We start from the raw sequence: 18,711 nt of genomic DNA, 5'->3' as shown, positions 1-18,711 counted from the left end.
TTTAGGACAAGGAGCCAGGCCCCATCTCGCTGTGGTAACTGATACTGGGACCTGACTGAACTGGCCCACAGGCTCAAGATTCAACCTACAGGCGGGCTCACTATTTATAGTGAGAAGAAAATAAGACAGTGGGCTTGAAAATACCTTCCAAACCAAAGCTGTGTACATATGTTGATGGATTAACTGTCTGGCCAAGGCAAGGAAGTTATTTTGATGTATCTCCACTCTTATGGTGGATCTTGTTTGGCCTGAGATGCGGTTCCCAAGGTTAAATTTATATACCCTCAACAGGTGTCTGATACATTACAGTATCTGAAAGACTCACATTCTGGCCCTCACAAACATCCTGTCATCAATCTGTTTCCAACAATCCCGGTTTTAAAGGGTGAAAATCAAAGTACAGGGAATTGTCTGACCCCCAAGAGTAATAACTGTAATTCGAGGGCCATTCTCAGAAAGTAGAACAAGACTAACTTGGATTTTAGTTTTTTTGGCAAACGAGGCTCATCCTAATATATCCTCTCAAGTGTCATTACTACATTAGGAGCCCCATAGTCTCTTGTTTCTTCTTAGGAATTCATGGAGAGATCATCTTCCCATTCAGAATCAAGGCATGATGATCCTTTTAAGGCTCTAATTTTTTTTCTTTTTTCTTTCTTTTTTCTTTTTAGGGCCGCACCTGTGGTATATGAAAGTTCCCAGGCTAGGGGGTTGAATCAGAGCTGTAACCGCCGGCCTGTGCCAGAGCCACAGCAATGCCAGATCTGAGTCACGTCTGTGACCTACACCACAGCTCATGGCAACACTGGATCCTCAACCCATTGAGTGAGGCCAGGGATCGAACCTGGGTCCTCATGGCAATGAGTTGTGTTCATTACTGCTGAGCCACGACGGGAACTCCAAGGCTTTTAAAAGGTCACATTAAGACCTACCTTCGTCCACCTTGGTAAGATTAAAGGCAAAATGTGAAAGTATACAATTCCTTGTTATGATAGAGAAAGCAATGCAATGTAAGACAATGTTTCTGAAGATGGTCACAACAGCATCTCCTTTGTCATAAAGTGAAGTCTCTTTTTTTTTTTTTCTTCCCTTTGAATCTGGGTTGGCCCTGTGACTGCTTTGACCAATAGAATGTGGCAAAAATAATTCCCTAGGTCTTCCAAGACCAGACCTTAAGCAAGCCTGACAGCTTCTGCTTTGTACTGTGGGGAGAGTCAGCCGCCACTTAAGACGAGCCCACCATCCTGTAAGGAAGTCCAGGCTATGTGGACAGATCACATGGAAAAAGACGTCTAGATGTTCAGCCTATCTCAGCTGAGGAACCACACCTTTGAGTGAAAAAGCTCCCTAGGGAGGTCCAAGCCCAGCCAACACCACATGGAACAGAGACGAGCCATCATCACTGAGCCCTGCCAAAATTGCAGAATTGTGAGCAAATAAATCTTGTTTTAAGGCCCTAAATGTGAGGGTGGTTTTCAAAACAGCAATAGGTAACCGAAACACGAAGCTAAACGAGAGAAAGGCCCACAGGGTACAGATTGACCGCCACAAAGCAGAATTTGGGGGATTTATTTTTTTGCTTTTTAGGGCCGCACCCAAAGCTTATGGAGGTTCTCAGGCTAGGGGTCAAATGGGAGCTGCAGCTGCTGGCCTACACCACACCACAGCAGCATAGGATCCGAGCCACATTTGTGACCTACACCACAGCTCATGGGAAGGCTGAATCCTTAACCCACTGAGCAAGGCCAGGGATCGAACTCGCAATCTCATGGTTACTAGTCGGATTTGTTTTGGCTGTGCCACAACGGGAACTCCCCCCCACAACGGGAACTCCCGGGATATGTTTTTTTAATCTTATCTTAGGAGTGATTTGCTTTCTGTTTACTCTCTTGCTGATTTATAATCTTCCCACCTGGTGCTTGTTTACCCCAGTGTCCTAGTGAGGATGCTGGGAGGGGGTGTGGGAAAAGGCTGCCCCTGTGAGGGAGAGGTATTTTATCACTGTGCATTGTTTGGAACTGTTGGAGCATGAAAATAATAAAAAGCAAACCTACTTTTAGTCAGTTTTATTATTGCTTTTAAATTCTATACACACGCACGTGCACACACGCACAGAAATTCACTGCTTGTTGCCTGCATCCTGGTGGAGGGCTCCCCCACCTCCCCGCTTTGTATGTCCCTGGTTTACATACAGACATGCAGCGAAATTCAAGAGTCATGTCGTCTCCACAGCACAGAGCTGTCTGAACACAACCAAACTGTCAAATCACACAGCTGCAAACCAGCCTCTCGTCTGTTGGTTGACAAAGACCCAGCCAGGTTCCCTGCCTGGGCAGACCCCGTGCATCCAACCATCCTTTAATTCACAGGATGATTCTCAGTGGGTTGCTATAGTACCCACTTCCAGACTGACCCCCTACTGTGGGGGGTGACCCTTCCCCCATCTGTCAGAGTCCTCCTGTCCATTTTCCACGGAGCTCAATACACCGCCTTCTCTACCCCAACAAAAGGGATTCAACCTCCAGCTTTGTTCTGGAGGACCAGAGGGCAGGACCACATTTGTGCCAACATCCAGAAACAATGCAGCTAATGCCCCTGCCTCCTGTTCACAAAGGCAGGCTGTGGCCATTGCCATGCTAGCTGCGTCAAGGCTGCTAAAAGAATGTTGTTTCCTACCAAGCTGCAGATGGGGAACCCCCTAGGGTGCCTCTAACAAAGCAACAAGTCCTCCAGTCTATACTGAGGAAACTCCCAAGGTGAAGTCGGCCTAGGTAATTTTCAGTCTATCCATCAACAAATGCATCTGCTGGGCTTCTACTACCTGTCCAGCCTGTTGCCAAGTGTCTGGGAAAGACAGAAGACTTTTTCTGCACATTTTAAAAGGACAATCATATGCAATTCCAGTGAAGTCCATTGTCCTAAGAGAAGGAAAGAAAGGGTCTGTCTTGGTCTCCAGAAAACCTGGAATAGAAGGAATCAAGAGGTTTGGTGAACTTCACTTTCTGAAATAAAAACAGACCACAGATATCTCACTGGGCTGCCAGTCACTACCTCAGGAAGAAGTCAGGAATGATACCAGGACCATAGTGTGCTAGCTTTTTAAGACTCTGGCAGATTAGTTTTTTTTAAACTCTATATCCACATGATAATTAGAAATAAAATCCTTAAAATGAAAAAAGTCTGTGTTCTGGCTGAGGTGCCAGGAAGGAGAAGGAAGGTGGGACCACCTCATTCAGCAGCCAGTTTCTGGGGGAGAAGAGCCCTCAAGAGCTACAGCAGTCTGTGCTGGATTGTCAGTGATTAATGAGAGTCCCCCAGACTTAGCAATTTCTCCAGTTTCTATAAAGTCCTCACTTTATTTTTATTTTTGTCTTTTTAGGGCCGCACCCACAGCATATGGAGGTTCCCAGTCTAGGGGTCTAATCGGAGCTGCAAATGCTGGTCTACACCACAGCCACAGCAACGCCAGATCCGGGCCGTGTCTGTGACCTACACCACAGCTCACAGCAACGCCAGATCCCTAACCGACTGAGCAAGGCCAGGGATCCTGCGTCCTCATGGATACTAGTCAGATTTGTTTCCACTGAGCCATGACAAGAACTCCAGTCCTGACTTTAAAGGCTTTTTAGTTTCTAGGTGAATGCACTGATAAGTATCCAACTATTTTAAATTATATTAAACTCATCCTTGGAATTCCCTTTGTGGCTCAGCAGGTTGAGAATGCGGGAGTTCCCGTCATGGTGCAGTGGAAACGAATCCGACTAGGAACCATGAGGTTGCAGGTTCAATCCCTGGTCTTGCTCAGTGGGTTAAGGATCTGGGGTTACAGTGAGCTGTGGTGTAGGTCACAGATGAGGCTCTGATCTGGCGTGGCTGGGGCTGTGAGTGTGGCCGGGCAGCTGTTGCTCCGATTGTATCCCTAGGCTGAGAACCTCCATATGCAATGGGAGTGGCCCTAAAAAAAAAAAAAAGAATCCGACTAGTATCGATGAGGATGCAGTTTCGATCTCTGGCCTTGCTCAGTGGATTAAGGATCTGGGGTTGCTGCAGTCTGTGGCACATGTCATTGCTGTGGCTGTGGTATAGGCTGGCAACTGCAATTCTGATTCAACCCCTAGCCCAGGAACTTCCATATGCTGCAGGTGTGGCAATAAATAAATAAATAAATACAATAAAATAAAATCCAAGCCAAACTTGTCCTTAAAGCAGAGAAGAATTTGAATCGTCCGTTCATGGATGTGGCCTAGATCCGTGCTAAGGAATGGCCCTCCAGACACCAGCACACACTCCAGGGAGCCACAGAACTTGAGAGAACCACTGGGTGGGGGAGATGCCACCAGTCCCGGGGCAGTGGGAGTCATTTTCTGAAGTGTGTGAGCAAAGTTCTTTGGTAGCTCCTGCTGCTAAAGCTACCTCTTCACTCACACAGCACCTGTGGGTTATGGCCCAATAGCCCACAGGTGCCAGAGGCAGCCTCAGGTGGGGTCTGTAACCATGAATCATTCTATTATGGAGACAGTTTCAGGAGAATGTGTCTTGCTGCCTTTCTCAAAAGGGTGATGCAGACAGTGTGACTGCTACTTTTGTAAGCTGCACACTGCCGGCATAGTCTGCCTGTTTAAGAAAAATGTGTGTATTAGGTTATCCCACCTCCCCTTTTTTTGCTGGAATTAACTACCTTAAATATCCATTACATTTTGCAAAATTAATTTGTGTTCTTTTTTTTCCTTTTTAGGGCCACACCCGCAGCCTATGGAAGTTCCCGGTCTAGGGGTTGAATTGGAGATACAGCAGCTGGTCTATACCACAGTCACAGTAATGGATCTGGATCTGGAGCCACGTCTGCGACCTACACCACAGGTCACAGCAATGCTGGATCCTTAACTCGCTGAGTGAGGCCAGGGATGGAACCTGAAACCTCGTGGTTCCTAATCGGATTCGTTTCTGCTGCGCCACAATGGGAACTCCTAATTTGTGTTCTTAAATGTCCAAGTTTTTCATGATTTTGGCCATGAAAATCTTGATAGAGGCAAGAAGCATTTTGATTTTTATTCTTGTGGGGTCTTTTTTCCTGTTTACTCCTCTGAGAGGAGCAGTCATGTCTCAGACAACTCAGTCATGTAGCTCAGACAGAAGAAGGATGTGAATAGTACAGCCCCATAAAGATGGAACTTCATCTACCCATTCATTCAGGCCTGCTGTGTTTACAGCATCCATGTGGTCATTCAGTGATGATTTAATGAGCACCTACTCTACACCAAGCACTGGGGATGCTGCGGTGAACAAAACAGACAAAGCCTCAGCCCTCAGGATGCTTCGCTTTAGTGGAGGAGATAACATCAGTGGATAAGTATTCAATGTAATGTGTGCTGGGAAGGAAAACAAAGCTGGATAAAGGGCTAGAGAGAGGCTGGTGGGGAGGTAGGCTGGTCAGGCCGGCTTCTCTGAGGACAGAAGGGCACGAGGGGGAAGAGGCAGCCCAGGGAGCCAGAAGAGCCAGTGCAGAGGCCGCAAGCAGAAGAGTCCTTGTGCTCAGGGACTAGAGCCGTGCTCATCCTCCACCATGTCATTGAGAATTTGGCACGATCTGGTGTCCGATGGTTACCTGAGCAGACTCCTAAGTCTACGCGTTGAAGAGAACTGGCCCAGAACTTTTAATTCCTCTACAGTCTTTTGGGTTTTGCCCACATTTCCCCAAAGGCATATAGGTCCCTGAGCAGTAATTTTTCATGTTTATCATTGTATCATGGAACTAAATTTCAGAGCCCTAAGAACAAGTGTCACTGAATGGCTCTCGGGAAGTCAATTGTGTGGCATGCGGGGAAGGCAAAATCACTTTGGGGCATATGCTATCTGGTGAAGAAGGAATGAACAGAAAATTTCAGGATTCCTGCACTGTATTAGGGACAGTTATCTTCTGAGGGCCTCATTTCCCTCAGTTATAAAAGAGGGGAAATAATACCAGCTTAAACAGTAAAAACAGAAAAGTGCCTTGGATGTGTAGGTAATGGATAAATGTTCTTACCAACCATTGACTTTTTTCTAAGGATTTTATTTTAAAGATTTTATTTCCAATCACCTTGTAGAAATAGGATTTTTTTTTTTTTTTTTGTCTTTTCTAGGGCTGCACCTGCGGCACATGGAGGTTCCCAGGCGAGGGGTCTAATCAGAGATGTAGCCACCCGGCCTACACCAGAGCCACAGCAACACGGGATCTGAGCCATGTATTCGACCTACACCACAGCTCACGGAGAGACCAGATCCTTAACCCACTGAGCAAGGCCAGGGATCAAACCTGCAACCTCATGGTTCCTAGTCAAATTTGTTAACCAATGAGCCACGACGGGAATTCTAGGATTTTTTTTTTAATTAAAGTTTAAAGGCATTAATTGCTTCTGAGAATTTGAGCCACCCAAACAACAAAGTTCAGAGCAAAATACCCTCATTTTCTTTAATAAATCATAAGCAAGAACCACAGAGGTGGTCTAGGTCCATGTTTGAATTTGTCTCTATGAGACCTGTATTTTGTATTATCTGAATGTTTAAAACCAGAGTTTGGAAAATAAGCCCCTCCCTAGTACACACTGATATCCTGGAGTTACTTTACCTGCTCAAACACAAGTGCAATTCAAACTAATTAATCCTGGAAGGTAAACTGGAAGCCATATTGTTCATAATTAAGAACAGCATTTAGGAGTTCCTGTTGTAGCTCAGTGGTAATGAACCCGACCAGGATCCAGGAGGACATGGTTCCACCCCTGGCCCTGCTCAGCGGGTCCGGGATCCAGCATTGCCTTGAGCTATGGTGTACTTGGCAGACACAGCTCGGATCTGTGGTGTAGGCCAGTAGCTGTAGCTCTAGTTCGGCCCCTAGCCCAGCAACTTCCATATGGTGCAACTGCAGCCCTAAAAAAAAAAAAAAATAGCATTTAAAGTGAGAAACCGCTGAATTGAATGGTTAAGAGCACTGGTTCCAGAATCAGACCTTAGTGCAAAGGTTTTGGGTTGGACCTTTCTTAGCCTCAGTTTCCTCACCTGCAAAAGGAGGATGATAAAAATGTCTCACCCAGTGATTCTGAGGACTAAATGCAATCATGCATGTCAATATTTCATGTAATGCTTGGCACTATAGTATGAGCTTATTTATTTTTTCGTCTTTTTGCCATTTCCAGGGCCGCTTCCCTTGGAATATGGAGGTTCCCAGGCTAGGGGTCGAATCAGAGCTGTAGCTGCCGGCCTACACCAGAGCCACAGCAACGTGGGATCTGAGCCGAGTCTGCAACCTACACCACAGCTCACGGCAATGTCGGATCCTTAACCCACTGAGCAAGGCCAGGGACCGAACCTGCAACCTCATGGTTCCTAGTCGGATTCATTAACCACTGCACCATGACCGGAACTCCATATAGTATGAGCTTATTAAAATGTTATTAGTATAACCTGAGGGTCCTGAGTTCTACAACCTTCAGGAGAATGATATGGAGACACTGAGTCAAGAAAAGCCTCTCAGGAAGGTGAATTCTGAGCCAAGCCTTGAGTGATGTAAAGGAACAAATAGGCTCTGTGAAGCTCTAACCAGTGACTTGTAGTAGAGGCAGAAGGAAGAGTAAGGGTAAAGGCCATCACAGGTGTATGCAGAGGACCAGCAGAGTGGCTGCAGTGGTGAGGGAGGGAGCAGCAGAAAGAGATGAGGTCAGAAAGGTAATGAGGGAACTTGAGAGCAGGTATGAGAAACGTGAATTTCATTCTAAATGTAATGGGACACTAGAGCATGGGGTTTCAGACATATTGAGTTTAAAATGCTCTTTGGGTGGCCAGAGAAAATGTTCTGGGCCATTGAATATTTGAGCCTAGAGCTCAAGGGACAGGTAGGGGCTGATGAGACAAATGGGTGACTTATCACTTCTTTCATAACATCTAGGGAAAGATGATGGACAGAGAAGAGGACTGAGGCTTGACTTTAGGGCTCTGACATTTAGAAGACAGAGGATAGGGAATGTTCAGTCAAGAAGACTGAGAAGGAGCAGCCGACGAGGTGAGTGGAAACTTACAGTGAAGTAACCTGGAATCCAAGTGCTGAAAACGCCATTGGAAGGAAACTGACCAACTGCAGAGAAGCTGAGTCTGATACAGACATCGAAGTGGCCTCTGGATCCAGCAAGATGGTGGTCAGCAGTAACCTTGGATGAGCAGTTCTGGTGGGTTGGTGGCTGCAGAATCCCGGCTGGAACAGGTTAACAAGGAAAAGCATGAGAGAGACTAGGAGGCGAGGAAACAGAGACAGAAAGTCTCAAGTATGTTAAGCTGGAGTTCCCATCGTGGCACAGAGAAAATGGATTCGACTAGGAACCATGAGGTTGCAGGTTTGATCCCTGGCCTTGCTCGGTGGGTCAAGGATCCGGCGTCGCCATGAGCTGTGGTGTAGGTCACAGATGCAGCTCAGATCTGGCGTCATTGTGGCTGTGGCGTAGGCCAGTGGCTATACTCCAATTAGACGCCTAGCCTGGGAACCTCCATATGCCATGTGGGGGGGTCCTAAAAAGACAGTAAAATAAAATAAAATAAAATAAAAGTGTGTTAAGTTTACTAAAGCTCATAACAAAATGCCACAGATAGGGTGGCTTGAACACCAGACACTTATTTCCTCGCAGTTCTTGAGGCTAGAAGTCCAAGATCAAGGTGTTGGCAGGCAGGACTGGTTTCTCCCCAGGGCCCTCTCCTTGACTCACAGATGGCTGCCTTCCCCGTGTGCTCACATGGCTGTCCCTCTGTGTTGTTTCTGTCCTAATAGGACACCAACCATACTGGATGGTGGCCCACCCAGACTACTTCAGTTAAACTAATCATTGCTTTATAAGCCCTATTTCCAAATGTAGTCACATTCAGAGATGCTAGCGGTTGGGCCTCAAGACATGCATTTCAGGGCTGGTGGGAAACATAACACCAAGCTTTTTGCTTTTTTCCTTTTGTCTTTTTTTGTCTTTTCTAGGGCCACACCCATGGCATATGGAGGTTCCCAGGCTAGGGGTCTAATCGGAGCTATAGCCACCTGGCCTAGGCCACAGCCACAGCAACTCGGGATCCGAGCCACATCTGTGACCTACACCACAGCTCATGGCAACACCGGATCCTTGACCCACAGAGCAAGGCCAGGGATCGAACCTGCAAACCTCATGGTTCCTAGTCAGATTTGTCAACCACTGCGCCATGACGGGAACTCCATTCTTTTTTTTCTTTAAGGAATCTTGCTGTGAAGGAGAGCAAAGGATTGAACTAGAGGTGATAGGGGAGACAGGGAGGTTTTTATCCTTACTTTGGATTTTTACTGTGGGAGAGGTTCCAGCCGCTGGTACTGCTGGTGAGAAGGGCATGGGAGAAAGGGGGTTATTAGAGAGCAAAGTCCTCAAATGCCTTGGGTGTGGGATGGGATCATGAGGTGTAAAATGACTTATCCAGGTCACTAGCTTGTGAGTGATGGAGCTTGCACTTGACCCTAGGAATTTTAACCCTGACATGCACTGTCTGTCTCACCAACTACATTTTTTTTTCTTTTTTTCTTTTTGTCTTTTTAGGGCTTCACCCAAGGCATGTGGAGGTTTCCAGGCTAGGGGTCCAATTGGGGTTGTAACCATTGACCTATGCCAGAGTTACAGCAACATGGGATCTGAGCTGTGTATTCGACCTACCCCAGAGCTCATGGCAATGCCGAATCCTTAACCCATGGAATGAGGCCAAGGATTGGACCCACATCCTCATGGATACTAGTCAGGTTCAGTAGCTGCTGAGCCACGACGAGAATTCCCCAACCACATTTTTTTTGTCTTTTTTTGTCTTTTTAGGGCCGCACCCACGGCATGTGGAGGTTCCCAGGCTAGGGGTCTAATCAGAGCTACCGCTGCCTGCCTGTGCCACAGCCACAGCAATGCCAGATCCGAGCCATGTCTGTGACCTACACCACAGCTCATGGCAACCCTGGATCCTTAACCCACTGATCGAGGCCAAGGATCGAACCCACAACCTCATGGTTCCTAGTCGGATTTGTTTCCACTGCGCCATGAAGGGAATTCTCCAACTACATTTTGATACCAGCAGTCACCGTAATAATTCCCCAGGAAGGAATTGTAGCTTCCCTGGCTACCTACTTACCTACTACTACCACTCAAGGATGGGTTGGGATGAGGAAGATCTTAGATCCACAGAAGAGAAAGCAGAGAAACAGGTGAGGCTCTAGTTGACTGATCGATGAACTGAAACAACCCCCAGGAAGTCTGTTTCCAACAGTGGTTGAATATTTGGAATCTGTGACCTGGCATTGGCCTATTTATTTGAACTGAGCTGGGCTTCAGGTCACCCCCGGTTTAAGACAGTTACCTCATCAGCTTCTCACTGCAGATTGCTACCCTCTTTCACCAGCACCCAGCAGCACGTGGCTTTCAGATTTTATTTCTACAAGCTCTGTTATCGCAGCATGTGTGTGTTGGAGCCCAGATGTTAAACAAATCAGTCAGTAAATAACGTTTGGCTTCACATTTTGTACAAAGTTAACTGACACATGAACACACAGTCTCTGAGCTGCTCACAGCCTCTGTCACAGGGTCTCTGACGGCAAACATTTCATTTTTTTAAAAAAGTGCCTTATCGAGATATAGTTCAGCTGTGAGAGAACCCACCCATTTAAAGAGTACCTTTGGGAGTTCCCATCATGGCTCAGTGGTTAACGAATCCAACTGTGGAACCATGAGGTTTTGGGTTCGATCCCTGGCCTTGCTCAGTGGGTTAAGGATCCGGCATTGCCGTGAGCTGTGGTATAGGTTGTAGACTCAGCTCGGATCCCTCACTGCTGTAGCTCTGGTGTAGGCTGGTGGCTACAGCTCTGATTAGACCCCTAGCCTGGAAATCTCCATATGCTGCGGGAGCGGCCCTAGAAAAGGCAAAAAGACAAAAGAACAAATAAAAAATAAAAAAAAAATAAATTGAGTACCTTCATCATTGGTTTTTAGCATGTTCACTGAGTGTCAATGCTTCCTTCTTGACACTGTGGTTTTCACTTGAGTACACAGGTCATGCTCCCAATGTTTCTACAGCTCTGCTCTTTTAGTCATGGCCAGTTCCTAACCTGAGAATGTTATTTGAAGGCGAATGTAGGTCTGACTGTGACTTCCCCGGTGCCTGGTGAGCAGTTGATGAATCGGTCAATTTCACTGGTGAAAACTGCCTGGAATAAAATAGGCAAAAAACTGAGAGAGCAGGTTTTAATACAATGAGGGATGGACGCTCTACCTGGAGCTCAGGCAATGGGGTCTCAGTATTTTCTAATCCAAATGGCAGAACATCAAGTCCCTTATATTTGTTCCACATCCTCTAACCAACCCTGTCCTCTAAATGCTTGATTTCATTATCCCCAAAGTATTTGTTTTGAAACTTCGTATGTCCTCCTTCCTCTCATGGAAACCACCTGTAGCAGCAACCACTGGGGCTGCTGCAAACATTTGTTTTTGATAGCAGTGTATTTTGAACGTCTGTGGTTTCAATTTCTATTTCTGTCCTCTACTGTCGTAACTTTTCGATCTCTTCATACCTTTTATGGGTAGTTTTGCTTTTCCCAGGCATTTGTAGTCTGCTGAATGTGTCAGCTACATAAACTGTGAACTGAGAAATTTTACCATTTCAAACTCAGTATAATTGTCCAATGGCTTACAGCTCTCAATATGTTTAAATTGGTCCTCACAACACCTCAGTGATCAGAAAACCAAAGTTTCCTGCCTAGCAGGTAACAAAAGTTATAATAAAAAAATGTGATGGAGTTCCTGTTGTGGCATAGTGGTTAACGAATCCGACTAGGAACTATGAGGCTGTGGGTTCGATCCCTGGCCTTGTTCAGTGGGTTAAGGACCCAGTGTTGCCGTGAGCTGTGGTGTAGGTTGCAGATGCGGCTCGGATCCTGCATTGCTGTGGCTCTGGCGTAGGCCGGTGGCTACAGCTCCGATTAGACCCCTAGCCTGGGAACCTCCATATGCTGTGGGAGCAGTCCTAGGAAAAAAAAAAAAAAAAAAAAAAGGGTGATTTGAATTCTAGTGTAGAATTTTTCCCTCCTAGAACACTGGCCATCATATATGACTATGATTCCCCAACTTCAGCTGAATCAGAATGGTTTAGGGGGCTTGATGCAACACAGATTGTAAGCTCCGCCCCTAGCATTTCTGATTCAGTAGGTCTGGGCTGGGGCTAAAGAATGTTCTCATGCACACCTTTCTCCTTTGCCTTCCCCTTCTCAGCTTCCCTTGAAGCTCGAAGTGGTCATGTGATTTATCTCATTTATCATGAGATGTAAACAGAAGTCTGAGAATGCCTGTGCTTTCTGATGAAAAGAGACCTACTTGGCTCTTCACCCCTCCTACTTCTCCCTGCTTATAACTTATATGCAATGCTTGGAGGTACAACAGCATCTATGAGCAACATATTAAAACTGGCAGGATAGGAGTTCCCCTCGTGGTGTAGTGGAAACGAATCCGACTAGGAACCATGAGGTTGCGGGTTCGATCCCTGGCCTCACTCAGTGGAGTAAGGATCCAGCATTGCTGTGAGCTCTGGTGTAGCTTATAGATGTGGCTTGGATCTGGTGTTGCTGTGGCTGTGGCATAGGCCAGAGGCTACAGCTCCGATTAGACCCCTAGCCTGGGAACATCCACATGCTGTGGGTGCAGCCCTGAAAAGCCAAAGAGACAAAAAAACAAAAAACAAAAACTGGCAGGATAGGAAGAGAGGAAGAGGCTGGGTCTCTGACAGCTCTAGCTCGCTTACTTCCAGACTTTTTACATTAGAAAAATAAATCTCTATTTCAAATGTAGTCAGGGTTCTCTGTTACTTGCAGCCAAATGCATGCCTACCCAATACAGATAAAAAGGCTAGAAGGGTGCAGGGGAGTCTAGGGGACTTCATGAGAAATGGCACTTAACAAGCATTTGTGAAATTTTATTCTGTAGCTGACATCGTGCTCGTTGAACATGGTTCCTGTCTCCCAGGTGTTCAGAGTCAAGGTGAAAACGTTACCAGGTAAATACACAAATAATAATACATTGTGACAAGCACAGAGATAGAAGCAAAATGTGGTAAGTCAGAGAAGGAACCTAGGGAGGTCAGGGAAGGTTCCCAGGAGGTGACATTTTAACAAAGTCCTGCAGGATGAATCAAGTTGTCAGGTAGAAAAAAGGCTTTCTGTACTATGTCCCTTCTCATCCCTACCCTTGGGGGCCAGAGGCTGGCCTGGCTGGGGGCACGTTGGGAAAAGCTGCCAGCAGAGTCAACAGCTACGCAGGAAATTCAAAGTCCAAAGAACCAGGAGGGAAGTTGTGAGGATTGGCAAGAACTTCTTTTAATGGCCCAGGGAGCCAGAAATCTGGGGCCAAAAGACAAGAGGTTAAGAGGGCACATGGGGAGAGGCAGGGCAGAAGCCCCCCAAAATGGGTGGAGTCTTGCTTCTCAAGCAGGTAAGAAACTCAGGCTACTAACTATCCCATTTCATGATTTCTTTTTTAAAAAATTTTTTATCGTAGTTGATTTACAATGTTCTGTCAGTTTCTGCTGTACAGCAAAGTGACCCAGTCACATATATATATCCAACCGCATATATATATATATATTCTTTTTCTTATATTATCCTCTATCATTTTCCATCACAAATGATTAGATATAGTTGCCTGTGCTACACCGAAGGCTGTTTCATGATTTCTTACCATTCAACTTCATTTTCACTCTCAGCCCCCATCCTGTTAGGCTCATAGGAAATTCAGTCTGAGTCCTTGCTGGGGCTTCCCCCTGCACCCAAGGCTGTGCTAAAATCCTGGTTACTCAGCCTGCAGAGCCCTGCAGTCCCCTGTACCACTGTCTCTATGACATAGGAACCCTGGATGTCGGATCCCAGCTCCCTAATGAATCATGGGTATTTCCACCAGCTGATGCATCCTCTGGTGCTTCTAGAAAGCGGGGCACAGGCTGCTGCTGCTGGTGGGCCCCAGAGGCCTCTTTTTTCTCCCCAGGCCCAGAAGCTCTTCTTGGTTTTGGGGAAATATCTTCCCCTGGTCCTGTTTCCACCAGAGATACACTCTTTCATCACAAGCCCTGTTCAGCTCAGTGGACTTAGGGCTGGGGAAATACAAGCCAGAAAGGCAAGGGTCTCCAATCCACCTCTCCTGAGACTAGGGACAGATCCTTTCAGAAGGGGTGAAGACAAAAGAGGAAATGCCCAGAGAAAAGTTAAAACTTTCAAATAATTACTGTGCCACATATTGATGATGTGGGTGTGGTTTAAGGCACGGGGGAGTGGGGAAGGCAGAACATGAACTTCTCAAGGGGTGTGAGAACAGAGTCAGGGAAGGCCTGATATGTTTGAAGAATGGTGAGTACCTGGGGAGGGAAGAGCAAGGGGTTGGAGGGAGCACCCTGGATGACTTACTGTAGAACTGGATTTTATTCTGTAGCAACAGAATTCATTAAAGGTCAATATGTTGAGACAAGATCCTTTTTTTTTTTTTTTTTTTAAGGGGAAACTCTAATAGAGAGACACCTGTGGATGGCCATAGGAATAAGCCAGACTAGGGCCATTAAATCAGGGAGCAATAACGGAGATAGAAAAACAGAGTTGCAGTTCTGGGATAAAAGCAATAGAATCGGGGAGTTCCCGTTGTGGCTCAGTGGTAAAGAACCTGACTGGTATCCTTGAGGACACAGGTTTGATTCCTGGCCCCACTCAGTGGGTTAAGGATCCGATGTTGCTGTGAGCTGTGGTGTAAGTTGCAGACGTAGCTCCGATCCTGAGTTGCTGTGGCTGTGGTGTAGGCTGGGGGTTGTAGCTGCAATTTGACCCCTAGCCTGGGAACGTCCGTGTGCTGCATGTGAGGCCCTAAAAAAAAAAATAAATAAATAAATAAATAAATAAATAAATGCAATAGAACGTGGTTATTTTTGGCTATGAGGGAATAATGGAGAATGACAGAGAAATGGGAGATTCGAAATTTCTAGCTTGGGAGATTGGGGAGTTGGTAAAACCATATACCTGAAGGTGAGAGGACAGAAGGCAGAGGAGAGGGTAGAGGGGGTGATGAGGAGGAAGAATAAACATATTCAGCACTGGTTATATTTAGCACTGCTTCACTTCACTTTTTTTTTTTTTTTTTTTTTTTTAAGGGCTGCACCAGCGGCATGTGGAGTTTCCCAGGCTAGGGGTTGAATCAGAGCTACAGCTGCTGGCCTACACCACAGCCACAGCAATACGGGATCTGAGTCACGTCTGTGACCTGAACCACAGCTCACGGCAACGATGGATCCTTAACCCACTGAGTGAGGCCAGGGATTGAACCCCCAACCTCATGGTTTCTAGTTGGATTTGTTTCCGCTGCGCCACAACGGGAACTCCTACTTCACATATTTTTTGTCATGAAAACCCTATAAAGTATTATTATGTTTATGTCACAGATAAGAAGACTAAGGCTCAGAGATGCTGTTGCTCATCCAAAGTTGCTAGGAGAGTAATGGAGTCAGGATTAGAAACTGCATCTACCTGACTCCACAGTCCACACCAGTCCCCAGCCTGCCTTCTGAGTGGGGACCTCGAGGAGTCACTTGGGAGCCTGGGAGACAGGCAACCTGGTATCAGTTTGGGAGTTTATTGGTTTCTGATGAGATTAGCCAAGAGAAGTGTGTGGCAGGAAAAGAGACGACAAGGACAGGCCCTGGGGAAGTTCACACTCAAGGATTACAGCAGTTAGACTCTAGATAACAGGAAAAATAAGGAACAAAGTTAAGATCTGTAATTCTCTCATCACTGAGGTTCTGCAGTGAGGTTCTTAGCGTTAGTATGGTGGCTTCATTAGAGAGCCAGGTTCTCTTTTTTCCTTCCATCATATTTAGTGTATGAATTGCATCCTTCAATTTGCTTCAATTGCAGAATGGCCCATTTAGGTCCCACCATCCTATTTGAGGCAGTGGGAAAGAAGAAGAGCCTGAGAGAGAAGTGTTTCTGCCTGCCAAACGAGCCTGTTTTTAAGGAAGTCTTTCCAGAAGACCCAGTCCATAATTTCTGTTTACATTGGCCAGAACTTAGTCATGTGACCTGTCTCCAAGGGAAGCTGGGAGATGTAGTTCTTTAGCTACTAGGTCCCTTAGGGCTCCAGCTAAATCAGGGTTCTTTTACTATAGAAGGGAGAATGCCAATTGGGTAGACAACTCTACCCAGTAGAGTTGTGAGGTAATCCCTGCCATAATGGGGTAGGGAGAGGAAAGGAAAAGATGAAGGCCATTTGGGGGCCAGAGAGAGAATGCTGCCATAAAAAGTCTAATAGTTAGGATGGTTTTAGTTTCAACTTATTGAAAATTCAGGCCAAGCTACCTTAAACTTTGCTCAAATAACCAAAAAAATTTATGAATAGGGCAGGAGTGTTGATTGGGGCTCTGGCTTTGCAACTTTGCCTTTTTCCTGGCTCCACCCCCTCTACATGGGCCTTGCATTCAGGCTGGCTTCACAAAGAGTAGTAACAAGGTTGAAGAAGTTCCAGGGCTCACATATACATACCGCATTGTCCAGAGCAAGACAGACCATCTTCTTAGCACAAGTCCTGAAATTCATTCATTCTTTCAGAAATATTCCTGAGTAATACTATATATACTTCTAGATGCTGGGCATAGCACACATAAAACAAATAGGGACTCTGCCTCCAATGGACCCTGTTTTAGTCATCTGTGGCTGTGTGACGTGTTACTCCCAAACTGAGCTGCTTAGGATAACTAACATTTATTATTTTCCAGTATCTATGGGTCAGGAATTTTGGGGCATGGCCTGACTTGGGGACACTCCTAAGGCTGTAATTAAGATATCAGCTGGGGCTGTGGTCATCTCAAGGCCTGCTGGGCAGGATCTGTTCCCAGCTCACTCATGTGGCTGTTAGCCTCAGGTCCTCAACTGGCTGTTGACCAGAGAGACACCGATTCATGGCAATGTGGGCCTTCCATTGGGCTGGGGGTTGGGGGAGAGGTAGGAGAGAATTCAGTCTTTCTGGGAGTTCTCTTGTGGTGCAGCAGGTTAAGGATCTAGGGTTGTCACTGTTGTGGCTTGTGGTGCTGCTGTGACGTGGGTTTGACCCCTGGCTGGGGAGCTTCTACATGCCATGGGTATGCCCCCGACCAAAAAAAAAAATTAATCTTTCTGTAACCTAATCTTGGAATTAACCTAATGGAAATCACATCCCATTACTGTTTCCAAATTCTATTTGTTTTGAAGTCACTAGGTCAAGAGGAGGGCATTATACAAGGGCATGGATACTGGGAGGTGGGGTCACTGGGAATCACATTGAGGCTCTCTATCCCAGAGCTAGATTCTAGCCAGTGGAAAGAGACAACAGATATACCATATGTAAGTAATAGCAAGGGCTATGAAGAAAAATAAAGCAGAGTGAGGAAAGGTGTCTCTCATGAGATGACATTTGAGGAGAGTCTGAAGCACATGAGGCAGCGTATCTGTGGAGGAGCATTTCGGGTGAAGAGCAGGTGCAAATTCCCAGAGTCAAGAGTGTGCTTGGTGTCTTTAAGGAAGCATACAACCTATGCAGCTGGAGCCAAATAAGCAAGGGAGGAGATAGAGGTGTGGGGTGGGAGACAGACTACATTTAGAACACGGTAAAATCCTTTTTGGAAGGTTCTGAGTGGTGGGGTGACCTGACCTACCTTACTTTAAAAGGCCCTGAGGTGGGAAACAGATGATACAAGGGCCATGAGTGAAAGCGGGGACACTAAGCAGAATTCTGCAGCAGTAGTCCTGGAGAAAAATGATGGAGTCTTGGTTTTGGTAGAAGTGAGAAGTGATTGGATTCCAGAGGTATTTGATCAGCTTTGCTGACAGACTGGATTTAGGGTATGACAGAGAGGCCTCAGAGATGACTCAGGCTTCTGGGGTGAGCATCTGTGAGGCTGAGGTTGCCATTGGCTGGGATGTGGGAGAGTAAATCAAGGATTTGAATTTGGTCTTGTGGCCATGTCAGGTCTGAGATGCTGGTGAGCCATTCAAGTGGAAATGCTGCAGAGGAAGGTGGAGTCTGGAGTTCGGGGGTGAGGTCCAGGTGGGCAATAGAAATTTGGGAGTCATCAGCATCAAGGTGGCATTTAAAACCGCAGGGTTAGATGAGATTGCTCACATGGGGAATATGTCTTAATGGGCAAGAGAAGACATTCCTCCAAACTTTTAGAAATGGAAGGATGGGGAAGATCTGGTCAAGGGGATGGAAAAGCTGCAGCTAATGAGAAAGAGTGGATGGTGTGGGGGAGGCAAGAGGCTGCATCTTGGAGGTCATGGGGAGAGATGCTCTCCACTTTCCAGATGTTTCCAGGGGGTCAGGTGGGGCTATGGGACTTGAAAGGTGGTAGAAGGTCATTGGTGATGTTAGAGAGGACATTCTTTTTTTGCTTTTTAGGGCCATGCTCATGGCATATAGAGGTTCCCAGGCCAGGGGTTGAATCAGCTATAGATGCTGGCTTATACAACAGCCACAGCAATGCCAAGTCTGAGCTGAATCTTCAAACTACACCACAGCTCACAGCAATGTGGAATCCTTAACCCACTGAGCAAGGCCAGGGACCGAACTTGCAGCCTCATGGTTCCTAGTTGGATTCATTTCCGCCTCACCACAATGGGAATTCCAGAGAGAGGGCATCTTGTCAAGAGTC

The sequence above is a fragment of the Phacochoerus africanus genome, chromosome 6 (assembly GCF_016906955.1).
Source record: "Phacochoerus africanus isolate WHEZ1 chromosome 6, ROS_Pafr_v1, whole genome shotgun sequence".
Classification (NCBI taxonomy): domain Eukaryota; kingdom Metazoa; phylum Chordata; class Mammalia; order Artiodactyla; family Suidae; genus Phacochoerus; species Phacochoerus africanus.
The sequence above is the reverse complement of the archived record's forward strand: the minus strand, read 5'-3'. Positions refer to the sequence as shown.